The sequence below is a fragment of the Bombina bombina genome, chromosome 6 (assembly GCF_027579735.1).
Source record: "Bombina bombina isolate aBomBom1 chromosome 6, aBomBom1.pri, whole genome shotgun sequence".
Taxonomy (NCBI): Eukaryota; Metazoa; Chordata; class Amphibia; order Anura; family Bombinatoridae; genus Bombina; species Bombina bombina.
Window position 1 is genome coordinate 834,449,430 of NC_069504.1, and position 13,430 is coordinate 834,462,859.

Consider the following 13,430-nt stretch of genomic DNA (forward strand, 5'->3'; position numbering starts at 1 on the left):
GTATGAGAGTATTGCTTTTTAAAAATTTCCAACGCTATCATGTCATACCAGTGTCTAATCTGCATTTTTGAAAGCTTTTCTAGTCTATTAAAGAGGAGTTCTGGATTTGTGGAGTCATTTTGTTCACTATTAAAACTGGTAGACAAAATTCTACTTCTATTTGTGACATTAAAATATTTGCCATACTTATTAGTCATACTGATAAATTAAATTAAAGTGACTCTATATCAGAAAATAATATGTAATAAGTGAAATAACAGAGGGGGGGATGAAGCAATAAGAGTGGGTTATTACAAACCCTATTGGATAGCTAAAAAATATGATTATAATAAATTCCTACAAGTTTTCACCTACTACACTTAGAGCAGTGTGAGCCCCTGTTTCTTTTCTCCAATTTCAGCTTGATCTGGTCTCCAGTACCGTGTATACAAGGGGCTGCAACTACTCTGCATTTCCAGATCCCAAAAGGGATATTACCATACTGAACGGATAAACACCTCGATCCTTCACACACATCCTTTTTGTCTGTGTTAACTAGACATGTGCACAGCGGAAACATTTGTTTTGGTTCGTTTCGGTTGTATTCTGATTTTTTTAGAATTTTGTTTCGGATTGATTTGAATACATTCAAATGTATTCGTTTCGGATTAATTCGGATTCGGATGTATTTGGATGTATTCGTTTCGGATTTGATCCGTAAATTCGGAAGTTTGGTATGTGTTATGTTGATTCACATGGTTCCAAGTTACACAAACATAATTATTTCACTGTTCTATCTCACTAAATCTCTCTAAATTTAATTTTTATACTGAATTGTGATTAGTCCATGGCCATTTGAATGTAATGAATAAATCCGAACTAATTCGGATTTATTCATTACAAATGCATTCGGATTAGTTTAGTTTCGTTGCTAGGGTAATTCGGAAACTCAAATCGATTTGAATCTCCGAATTTGGCGAATTCCTCTGAATTTTGATTCAAAATGAAACGCACATGTCTAGTGTTACCTTTTTTGCTAAAACAAAAGCAAATTTTTATAATGTTTATTATGATTTTATACGGCACTCCTTATTGTGCTTTTATATATATATATATATATCTATATATCTATATATTCTTCAACAAACTACAAGAGGAGAACAAGGACCATCAAAAATTTCTTAAGGCCCTGTATAGATAGGGAATCAAGCACTCTTTTTTTTATAAAAAATAGCTCAAAAGTGTAGCTAAATTAAACAAATGGAATGAATCTCTGACCAGTACAATCACTGAGAACAAAAAATATTTTATTAATAGTACAGAAAGAAGTAAATCCTAACTGTCCAAACATAGCAATAGGCCAGTTGTGTGCTGGCCTTGGGTATATGTTAGCAACACAAAGTAAAGTATGTTGAACAAACAATATAGTACATGTGGCCAATTAAAACCCTGAAGATGTGCACATCATAATCATAATATTTGCAAAAATACAATCCAAAGACACCTAGTACACTGCTACACCCAAGCTGTACACGGTACCCAAGTCAATACAAGGGATAATTACCGAACAGGTACATTTTTAGGGATCTAAGCAGTGATAGGTGCTTTGTAAAGATTTCAGTAACAACAATAATGGCAGTATAGTAACAATTACAAAGAATTACATACAAGTATGAAGAATAGCTATTGCAATGGTTATTAGCAATAAGATAGTTACGGCTAGATTTAGAGATGGGAGGTAGCCGTCAAAACCAGCGTTAGAGGCTCCTAACGCTGGTTTTTACCGCCCTCTGGTATTTGGAGTCAGTCAGGAAAGGGTCTAACGGTCACTTTACAGCCGCGACTTTTCCATACCGCAGATCCCCCTACGCCATTTGCGTATCCTATCTTTTCAATGGGATCTTTCTAACGCCGGTATTTAGAGTCGTGGCTGAAGTGAGCGTTAGAAATCTAACGACAAAACTCCAGCCGCAGAAAAAAAACAGGAGTTAAGAGCTTTCTGGGCTAACGCCGGTTTATAAAGCTCTTAACTACTGTGCTCTAAAGTACACTAACACCCATAAACTACCTATGTACCCCTAAACCGAGGTCCCCCCACATCGCCGCCACTCTATTAAATTTTTTTAACCCCTAATCTGCTGTCCGCACGCTGCCGCAAGATACGTTATACTTATGTACCCCTAATCTGCTGCCCCTAACACCGCCGACCCCTATATTATATTTATTAACCCCCTAATCTGCCCCCCTCAACGTCGCCTCCACCTGCCTACACTTATTAACCCCTAATCTGCCGACCGGACCGCACAGCTATTATAATAAAGTTATTAACCCCTAATCCGCCTCACTCCCGCCTCAATAACCCTATAATAAATAGTATTAACCCCTAATCTGCCCTCCCTAACATCGCCGACACCTAACTTCAAGCATTAACCCCTAATCTGCCGACTGGAGCTCACCGCTATTCTAATAAATTTTTTAACCCCTAAAACACATTCTAACCCTAACCCTAACACCCACCTAACTTAAATATAATTTAAATCTAACAAAATAAATTAACTATTATTAAATAAATCATTCCTATTTAAAGCTAAATACTTACCTGTAAAATAAACCCTAATATAGCTACAATATAAATTATAATTATATTGTAGCTATTTTAGGATTTATATTTATTTTACAGGTAACTTTGTAATTATTTTAACCAGGTACAATAGCTATTAAATAGTTAATAACTATTTAATAGTTACCTAGTTAAAATAATTACAAAATTACCTGTAAAATAAATCCTAACCTAAGTTACAATTAAACCTAACACTACACTATCAATAAATTAATTAAATAAAATACCTCCAATTACCTACAATTAAACCTAACACTACACTATCAATACATTAATTAAATACAATACCTACAAATAAATACATTTAAATAAACTAACTAAAGTACAAAAAATAAAAAAGAACTGTTACAAAAAATAAAAAAATATTTACAAACATTAGAAAAATATTACAACACTTTTAAACTAATTACACCTACTCTAAGCCCCCTAATAAAATAACAAAGCCCCCAAAAATAAAAAAAAATGCCCTACCCTATTCTAAATTAAAAAAGTTCAAAGCTATTTTACCTTACCAGCCCTTAAAAGGACCTTTTGTGGGGCATGCCCCAAAGAATTCAGCTCTTTTGCCTGTAAAAAAATCACATACAATACCCCCCCAACATTAAAACCCACCACCCACATACCCCTAATCTAACCCAAACCCCCCTTAAATAAACCTAACACTAAGCCCCTGAAGATCTTCCTACCTTATCTTCACCTCGCCAGGTATCACACCGATCCGTCCTGGCTCCGAAATCTTCATCTAAGCCCAAGCGGGGGCTGGCGATCCATAATCCGGTGGCTGAAGAGGTCCAGAAGAGGCTCCAAAGTCTTCATCCTATCCGGGAAGAAGAGGCGATCCAGACCGGCAACCATCTTGATCCAAGCGGCATCTTCTATCTTCATCCAATGAGGAACGGCTCCATCGTGAAGACCTCCAGCGCGGATCAATCTTCTTCTTCCGACGTCCAACTGAAGAATGAAGGTTCCTTTAAGGGACGTCATCCAAGATGGCGTCCCTCGAATTTCAATTGGCTGATAGGATTCTATCAGCCAATCGGAATTAAGGTAGGAAAATTCTGATTGGCTGATGGAATCAGCCAATCAGAATCAAGTTCAATCCGATTGGCTGATCCGATCAGCCAATCAGATTGAGCTCGCATTCTATTGGCTGATCGGAACAGCCAATAGAATGCAAGCTCAATCTGATTGGCTGATTGGATCAGCCAATCGGATTGAACTTGATTCTGATTGGCTGATTGGCTGATTTCAGCCAATCAGAATTGTCCTACCTTAATTCTGATTGGCTGATAAAATCCTATCAGCCAATCGGAATTCGAGGGATGCCATCTTGGATGACGTCCCTTAAAGGAACCGTCATTCGTCGGGAAGTCGTCAGTTAAGATGGATGGATCCGCGCTGGAGGTCTTGAAGATCAGTCGGTCATCATCGGATTGAAGAACATAGAAGATGCTGCTTGGAAGAAGATGTTTGCCGGTCCGGAAGGCCTCTTCTGCCCGCTTGGATCAAGATTTCAGCCCGGAGGATGGACGTCACTCTTCAGCCCCCGCTTGGGCTTGGATCAAGACTTCCGAGGCTTGGATCAAGACTTCCGAGGACGGATCGGTGAACCTGGCATGGTGAAGATAAGGTAGGAAGATCTTCAGGGGCTTAGTGTTAGGTTTATTTAAAGGGGGTTTGGGTTAGTTTAGGGGTATGTGGGTGGTGGGTTGTAATGTTGGGGGGGGGTATTGTATGTTTTTTTTTACAGGCAAAAGAGCTGAATTCTTTGGGGCATGCCCCGCAAATGGCCCTTTTCAGGGCTGATAAGGTAAAAGAGCTTTGAACTTTTTTAATTTAGAATAGGGTAGGGCATTTTTTTATTTTGGGGGTCTTTGTTATTTTATTAGGGGGCTTAGAGTAGGTGTAATTAGTTTAAAATTGTTGTAATATGTTTCTAATGTTTGTAAATATTTTTTTATTTTTTGAAACTTAGCTTTTTTTATTTTTTGTACTTTAGTTAGTTTATTTAATTGTAGTTATTTGTAGGTATTTTATTTAATTAATTTATTGATAGTGTAGTGTTAGGTTTAATTGTAGGTAATTGTAGGTAGTTTATTTAATTTATTTATTGATAGTGTAGTGTTAGGTTTAATTATAACTTAGGTTAGGATTTATTTTACAGGTAATTTTGTAATTATTTTAACTAGGTAGCTATTAAATAGTTATTAACTATTTAATAGCTATTGTACCTGGTTAAAATAAATACAAAGTTGCCTGTAAAATAAATATTAATCCTAAAATAGCTATAATATAATTATAATTTATATTGTAGCTATATTAGGGTTTATTTTACAGGTAAGTATTTAGCTTTAAATAGGAATAATTTATTTAATAAGAGTTAATTTATTTTGTTAGATAAAAATGATATTTAACTTAGGGGGGTGTTAGTGTTAGGGTTAGACTTAGCTTTAGGGGTTAATACATTTATTATAGTAGCGGTGAGCTCCGATCGGCAGATTAGAGGTTAATTATTGTAGGTAGCTAGTGGGGGGCATATTAGGGGTTAATAAATATAATATAGGGGTCGGCGGTGTTAGGGGCAGCAGATTAGGGGTACATAACTATAATGTATGTTGTGGCGGTATACGGAGCGGCAGATTAGGGGTTAATAATAATATGCAGGGGTCAGCGATAGCGGGGGCGGCAGATTAGGGGTTAATAAGTGTAAGGTTAGGGGTGTTTAGACTCGGGGTACATTTTAGAGTGTTAGGTGCAGACGTAGGAAGTGTTTCCCCATAGAAAACAATGGGGCTGTGTTAGGAGCTGAACGCTGCTTTTTTGCAGGTGTTAGGTTTTTTTTCAGCTCAAACTGCCCCATTGCTTTCTATGGGGGAATCGTGCACGAGCACGTTTTTGAAGCTGGCCGCGTCCGTAAGCATCGCTGGTATCGAGAGTTGCAGTGGCGTTAAATTATGCTCTACGCTCCCTTTTTGGAGCCTAACGCACTGAAAACGCAGCCATTCTGTGAACTCTAAATACCAGCGGTATTTAAAAGGTGCGGGGGGAAAAAAGCATGCGTAGCTAACGCACCCCTTTGGCCGCAGAACTCTAAATCTAGCCGAAAGTGAGTTACATGCAAGTATGAAGAATAACTATTGCAATGGTTATTAGCAATAAGATAGATAGTGGAACATAGTAATACATCCTCCATAATGAATTGCCTCAGTACAGCAGTTACATAGACTTCCATTTTTGATGGTCCTTGTTCTCCTCTTGTAGTTTGTTGAAGAATAATTTTTTATAGGGTCTGCACCACATTAAAATTATAATCTAGCATAACATTAATGTTTTCTAAAGTTTGAAAAAAATTTTTTTGGAAAAAGACACATTTATAGTAGCCATTTGTCCTGTACCCTTTTTGGTTTATATATATATATATATATATATATATATATATATATATATATATATATATATATATATATATATATATATATATATATACACACATATACATACATATATATGTACACACACATATATTTATATATATATACTGTATATATGTATAAGCTGCAGCTTCTAGAATCAAAAGCTTTCAAAGTTTTTTTACTATCAAAGTTGTACTTACCTGGTCTCCTCTCCAGGCTCTTCTGATTGGGTCTTGGTTTTCAAAAGTGCTTCTTGGGCACGCTGTCATATCACAGCACGCCCGATCATGCCATTGAACTGAATGTGGCTCGCTCCCGCTCTGGTCTGGTAGCAGGATTCAGTTGAATGGCGCAATCGGGCGCACTGTGATTAGACAGTGCGCCCGCGAAGCGCTTTTGAAAACCAAAAATCGATCAGAAGAGCCTGGAGAGAAGACCAGGTAAGTACAACTTTGATAGCAAAAATCTCTGAAAGCATTTGATTTTGGAAGCTGCCGTTAAGATAATGTTGTGCAGAATTATATAACATTATTTTTTAAGTTGTCCCTTTAAAATAATTTTTATTCTTTTTAGGTATTTAAGTGGAAAAGGGCTCCAATGTGTGTGTGTGTATGTATGTTTTTATGTATATATTATGTATGTATATGTATGTATATATATATATATATATATATATATGTATATATATATGTATATACTGTATATATACAGGGTCATAATTAATTTGCATACAGAAGAGAGAAGCGCTCCAACAGGAACGAACAACAGCTCATCAGCTAGTTCTCTGGTATTTCGGGGCTGGACTGACCTTAACTGGCGGGATCAGACTGATATGCTTCAGGATAGTTTTCCAATGTGAAAGGCACACTGGTCTAAAAGAGGCTGCTCCAGGTAGTAAATCGCCAGAGAACTAGCTGATGAGCTGTTGTTCGTTCCTGTTAGAGCGCTTCTCTCTTCTAGATGCAAATTAATTATGACCCTGGGGAAGTCTCCCTATGGGTGTTAGGGGCAACCAGATATGGACTCCTTGGACAGTGCTTGCTTAGAGGAATGTGGCTGCACCTCACCGATGAGGCCCAATAGGCCGAAACGATCATCTGGGGTTGTCATGTTCCTTGTTCAATGGAGAATTGCCTGGTATTTCGGGGCTGGACTGACCTTAACTGGCGGGATCAGACTGATATGCTTCAGGATAGTTTTCCAATGTGAAAGGCACACTGGTCTAAAAGAGGCTGCTCCAGGTGGTAAATCGCCAGAGAACTAGCTGATGAGCTGTTGTTCGTTCCTGTTAGAGCGCTTCTCTCTTCTGTATGCAAATTAATTATGACCCTGGGGAAGTCTCCCTATGGGTGTTAGGGGCAACCAGATATGGACTCCTTGGCCAGTGCTTGCTTAGAGTAATGTGGCTGCACCTCACCGATGAGGCCCAATAGGCCGAAACGATCGTCTGGGGTTGTCATGTTCCTTGTTCAATGGAGAATTGCCAGGTATTTCGGGGCTGGACTGACCTTAACTGGCGGGATCAGACTGATATGCTTCAGGAGAGTTTTCCAATGTGAAAGGCACACTGGTCTAAAAGAGGCTGCTCCAGGTGGTAAATCACCAGAGAACTAGCTGATGAGCTGTTGTTCGTTCCTGTTAGAGCGCTTCTCTCTTCTGTATGCAAATATATATACTTATATATATCTCTAACACACGCATATATATATATATATATATATATTTCCCTTTTCTCCTTCTTGAGTCGGAGTACCACTCCTCCTCGACATCCTCTTCTCCTTCTCTGACTCCTCTTTTCGGATTTCTCCCTACTGGGGAGTCTCCTACTTCTAAAAAACGTTTCTGGTTAGATTCCCTATTTACTTTAAAATAGTGACCAATTTTTTTCGGCTGTCCTTTGGAATAATTCTGATTATGAGTATGTTTATACTTAGGTCTAGCACCCATACTTTCGTATGGTCCTCCATCTCTATTTTGTTTACTGGGATGTTGATATGTCATATTTTGACTTTTTTGTTGGTGATCTTGTGGTTCTTTCCAATATTGTTTGTTTTGTATTACCTTAACTTAATTTTTTCCAGCTCTAAAATATGAATGGTTCAACTTCTGACCAAAATAAGGACCGTTCTTACTTCCATTTTTGTATTTCATACCCTGTTTCATTCTGTTTTTATTTTTGTTTGCATTAGTATATTTATTTTTTATTGTTGTATTTATTTTGCTACTTCCATTTTCATTATTATCCCTTTTGTTTTTATGATTAAAATTTGATTTTGAACCTATCTTTTTGTTTGGTTTGAACTTAGGCTGACCATTTATATGGAATTTATCAGATCTATTCTCTGTTTCCTTTTTCTTCATTAGTAACAGTTACTAGAACATTTTCTGGATTCGTGGGATTCATTATCATGTAGGCATTGTTTTATTTTTTATTTTTGGTTTTAATTACCTCCTGTTCAAAGGCTGCTAGTGATTGCCTATTCCTTTCATCTAATTCTCTAAAATGTTCATTTTCTGCATATTTTTCTAAGTCCTCTTCAATCTCCGTTATCTGGTCTGTTAGAGCAGGGGTCGAAAACCTTTCAGACCTCAGGGACCACTAAACCCACAATTTCGAATACCGTGGACCACTAACATTTTTTTTTTTTTTAAAAAGATACAAACCTCTATAATGTGTGTTTGTGTGTATGTGTACACACATACTGTACATAACTAGTATAACCATAGCTAAGTTTACATTATGTATATATTTACAAATTTTTAAGAATTTATTTTTTGGAATTAAAGGGACACTGAACCCAATTTTTTTCTTTTGTGATTCAGATATAGCATGCAATTTTAAGCAACTTTCTAATTTACTCCTATTATCAATTTTTCTTCATTCTCTTGCTATCTTTCGGCTAGATTACGAGTTTTGTGTTATGAGTGAAAAAGCCTCATAATCATAACGCTGCTTTTTCACTACCGCTGGGATTACGAGTTTTGCAGGTATAGGTGCACCGCACACTTTTTTGGCCGTAACGCAATGTAACTACCGCAGCTTTCAAAAAGTCCTTTTTCAATGGGACTTCCATAGCGCCGGTATTACGAGTTTGCCTGTCCGGCCAAAAAGTGAGCGGTACACCCTATACCATCAAGATTTGTACCGTAAACTGAAAGTCAGTAGTTATGAGTTTTACGCTACAAAGCTGTACCATAAAACTCATAACTAAAGTTCTAAAAAGTACACTAACACCCATAAACTACATATTAACCCCTAAACCAAGGTCCTCCCGCATCGCAAACACTAAAATAAAATTATTAACCCCTAATCTGCCACTCCCGTCATCGCCGACACTATAATAAACATATTAACCCCCTAAACCACCGTACTCCCGCATCGCAAACACTAGTTAAATATTATTAACCCCTAATCTGCTGTCCCTAACATCGCTGCAACCTACATTACTGTTATTAACCCCTAATCTGCTGCCCCCCAAATCGCTGGCACTATACTAAAGTTATTAACCCCTAAACCTAACCCTAAGTCTAACCCTAACCCTAACACCATTAACTTTAAGACAATTAAAATAAATCTAACTAAAAATTACAATTAATACCTAAATAATTTCTATTTAAAACTAAATACTTACCTGTAAAATAAACCATAAGCTACATTGTAGCTATCTTAGGTTTTATTTTTATTTCACAGCTAAGTTTGTATTTATTTTAACTAGGTAGACTAGTTAGTAAATAGTTCTTAACTATTTACTAACTACCTGGTTAAAATAAATACAAATTTACCTGTAAAATAAAACCTAACCTGTCTTACACTAACACCTAACATTACACTACAATTAACTAAATTACATTAATTAAATACAATTAACTAAATTACAAAAAATAAAAAACACTAAATTACACAAAATAAAAAAGAAATTATCAAATATTTAAACTAATTAAACCTAATCTAATAGCCCTATCAAAATAAAAAAGCCCCCCAAAATAAAAACACCCTAGCCTACACTAAACTGCCAGTAGCCCTTAAAAGGGCCTTTTGTGGGGCATTGCCCCAAAGAAATCAGCTCTTTTACCTATAAAAAAAAATACAAACAATCCCCCAACAGTAAAACCCACCACCCATACAACCAAACCCCCCAAATAAAATCCTATCTAAATAAACCTAAGCTCCCCATTGCCCTGAAAAGGGCATTTGGATGGGCATTGCCTTTAAAAGGGCATTTAGCTTTTTTTCTGTGCCCAAACCCTAAACTAAAATAAAACCCACCCAATAAACCCTTAAAAAAACCTAACACTAACCCCTGAAGAGCCACTTACAGTTTTTGAAGACCGGACATCCATCCTCAACGAAGCCGGGAGAAGTCTTCATCCAAGCGGCAAGAAGTTCTCAACGAAGCCGGGAGAAGTCTTCATCCAAGCGGCAAGAAGTGGTCCTCCAGACGGGCAGAAGTCTTCATCCAGACAGCATCTTCTATCTTCATCCTTTCAACGCAGAGCTGCTCCATCTTCAAGACATCCGGCACGGAGCATCCTCTTCTTTCGACGGGCTACTGAAAATGAAGGTTTCTTTAATGGACGTCATCCAAGATGGCGTCCCTTGAATTTCCATTGGCTGATAGAATTCTATCAGCCAATTGGAATTAAAGGTGAAAATATCCTATTGGCTGATGCAATCAGCAAATAGGATTGAGCTTCAATCCTATTGGCTGATCTAATCAGCTAATAGGATTGAGCCCACATTCTATTGGCTGATTAGAACAGCCAATAGATTGCAAGCTCAATCCTATTGGCTGATTGCATCAGCCAATAGGATTTTTTCACCTTTAATTCCGATTGGCTGATAGAATTCTATCAGCCAATTGGAATTCAAGGGACGACATCTTGGATGACGTCCCTTAAATGAACCTTCATTCTTCAGTAACCGGTCGAAAGAAGAGGATGCTCCACGCCGAATGTCTTGAAGATGGAGCCGCTCCATGTCGGAAGGATGAAGATAGAAGATGCCGTCTGGATGAAGACTTCTGCCCGTATGGAGGACCACTTCTTGCCTCTTGGATGAAGACTTCTCCTGGCTTCGTTGAGGACTTCTTGCCACTTGGATGAAGACTGCTCCCGGCTTCGTTGAGGATGAATATCCGGTCTTCAAAAACTGTAAGTGGATCTTCGGGGTTAGTGTTAGGTTTTTTTTAAGGGTTTATTGGGTGGGTTTTATTTTTAGCTTAGGGTTTTGGGCAAGGAAAAAGAGTGAAATGCCCTTTTAAGGGCAATGCCCATCCAAATGCCCTTTTCAGGACAATGGAGAGCTTAGGTTTTTTTAGATAGGGTTTTATTTGGGGGGTTTGGTTGTGTGGGTAGTGGGTTTTACTGTTGGGGGGTTGTTTGTATTTTTTTACAGGTAAAAGAGCTGATTTCTTTTGGGCAATGCCCCACAAAAGGCCCTTTTAAGGGCTATTGGCAGTTTAGTTTAGGCTAGGGTTTTTTTTATTTTGGAGGGGGATTTTTTTTTTTATAGGGCTATTAGATTAGGTGTAATTGTTTTAAATATTTGATCATTTCTTTTTTATTTTGTGTAATTTAGTGTTTATTTATTTTTTTGTAATTTAGTTAATTGTATTTAATTAATGTAATTTATTTAATTGTAGTGTAATGTTAGGTGTTAGTGTAAGACAGGTTAGGTTTTATTTTGCAGGTAAATTTGTATTTATTTTAACTAGGTAGCTAGTAAATAGTTAATAACTATTTACTAACTAGTCTACCTAGTTAAAATAAATACAAACTTAGCTGTGAAATAAAAATAAAGCCTAAGATAACTACAATGTAACTATAAGTTATATTGTAGCTAGTTTAGGGTTTATTTTATAGGTAAGTATTTAGTTTTAAATAGGAATTATTTAGGTATTAATAGTAATTTTATTTAGATGTATTTTTATTATGTTAAAGTTAGGGGTGTTAGGGTTAGACTTAGGGTTAGGTTTAGGGGTTAATAACTTTAGTATAGTGGCAGCGACATTGGGGGCGGCAGATTATAGGTTAATAAGTATAATGTAGGTGTCAGCGATGTTGGGGCGGCAGATTAGGGGTTAATAACTTTAGTATAGTGGCAGCAATTTCGGGGGCAGCAGATTAGGCGTTAATAAGTATAATGTAGGTGTCAGCGATGTCGGGGGCAGCAGATTAAGGGTTAATAACTTTAGTATAGTGGCGGCGATTTTGGGGGCGGCAGATTAGGGGTTAAAAAATATAATGTAGGTGTCAGCGATGTCAGGGGTGGCAGATTAGGGGTTAATAACTTTAGTATAGTGGAGGCAATTTTGGGGGCAGCAGATTAGGGGTTAATAAGTATAATGTATGTGTCAGCGATGCCGGGGGCGGCAGATTAGGGGTGTTTAGACTCGGGGTTTATGTTAGGGTGTTAGGTTTAAACATACATTTTCTTTCCCCATAGGAATCAATGAAGCTGCATTACGGAGCTTTACGCTCCTTTTTTGCAGGTGTTTTTTTTTAGCCGGCTCTCCCCATTGATGTCTATGGGGAAATCATGCACGAGCACATAAAACCAGCTCAAAGCAGCGATGGTATTTGTGTGCGGTATGGGGCTCAATGAAGCTCAACACTGACATATTGCCTGCTAACGCCGGGTTTTTGCAAACCTGTAATAGCAGCGCTATAGGGAGGTGAGCGGTGGAAATAACTTGCAAGTTAGTACTGAGCCGCTCATAACGCAAAACTCGTAATCTAGCCGTTTATTTGAAAAAAGAGGGCATCTAAGCTTTTTTTTTGCTTCAGACCTCTGGACAGCACTTTTTTATTGGTGGATGAATTTATCCACCAATCAGCAAGGACAACCCAGGTTGTTCACCAAAAATGGGCCGGCATCTAAACTTACATTCTTGCATTTCAAATAAAGATACCAAGAGAATGAAGAAAATTTGTTAATAGGAGTAAATTAGAAAGTTGCTTAAAATTCCATGCTCTATCTGAATCACGAAAGAAAACATTTGGGTTCAGTGTCCCTTTAACTAACTGAATGACAGAACTGAGAGAATACTGTGAGTGCCAAATTTTGGGCTGGAAACAGAGAGGCAGAAAGTGTGAAAAAAATAATTATGTTTAAAAGGACCTCAAGACTTCCAAGTTACCTCCCTAGTTAGGAATTATTCAAAACTACTAATGATCATGGACAGACATTGGAGTCACAAATTAAGTTTATATCAGAAAGCTCTCGATATGGATGTGAGCTAACCACGACTGATGTTACTGGTAGACATGTGCATGGCGAAAAAATTCAGTTCGGTTCGGATCGATTCGGATTTATTTGAATTTCGGTTCGGATCGATTAGAATTCTGAAAAATTTGAATCATTTCGGTTTGGATTCTTTTCGGATTTATTCGGATTCGAATAAATTCGGCTGGATTCG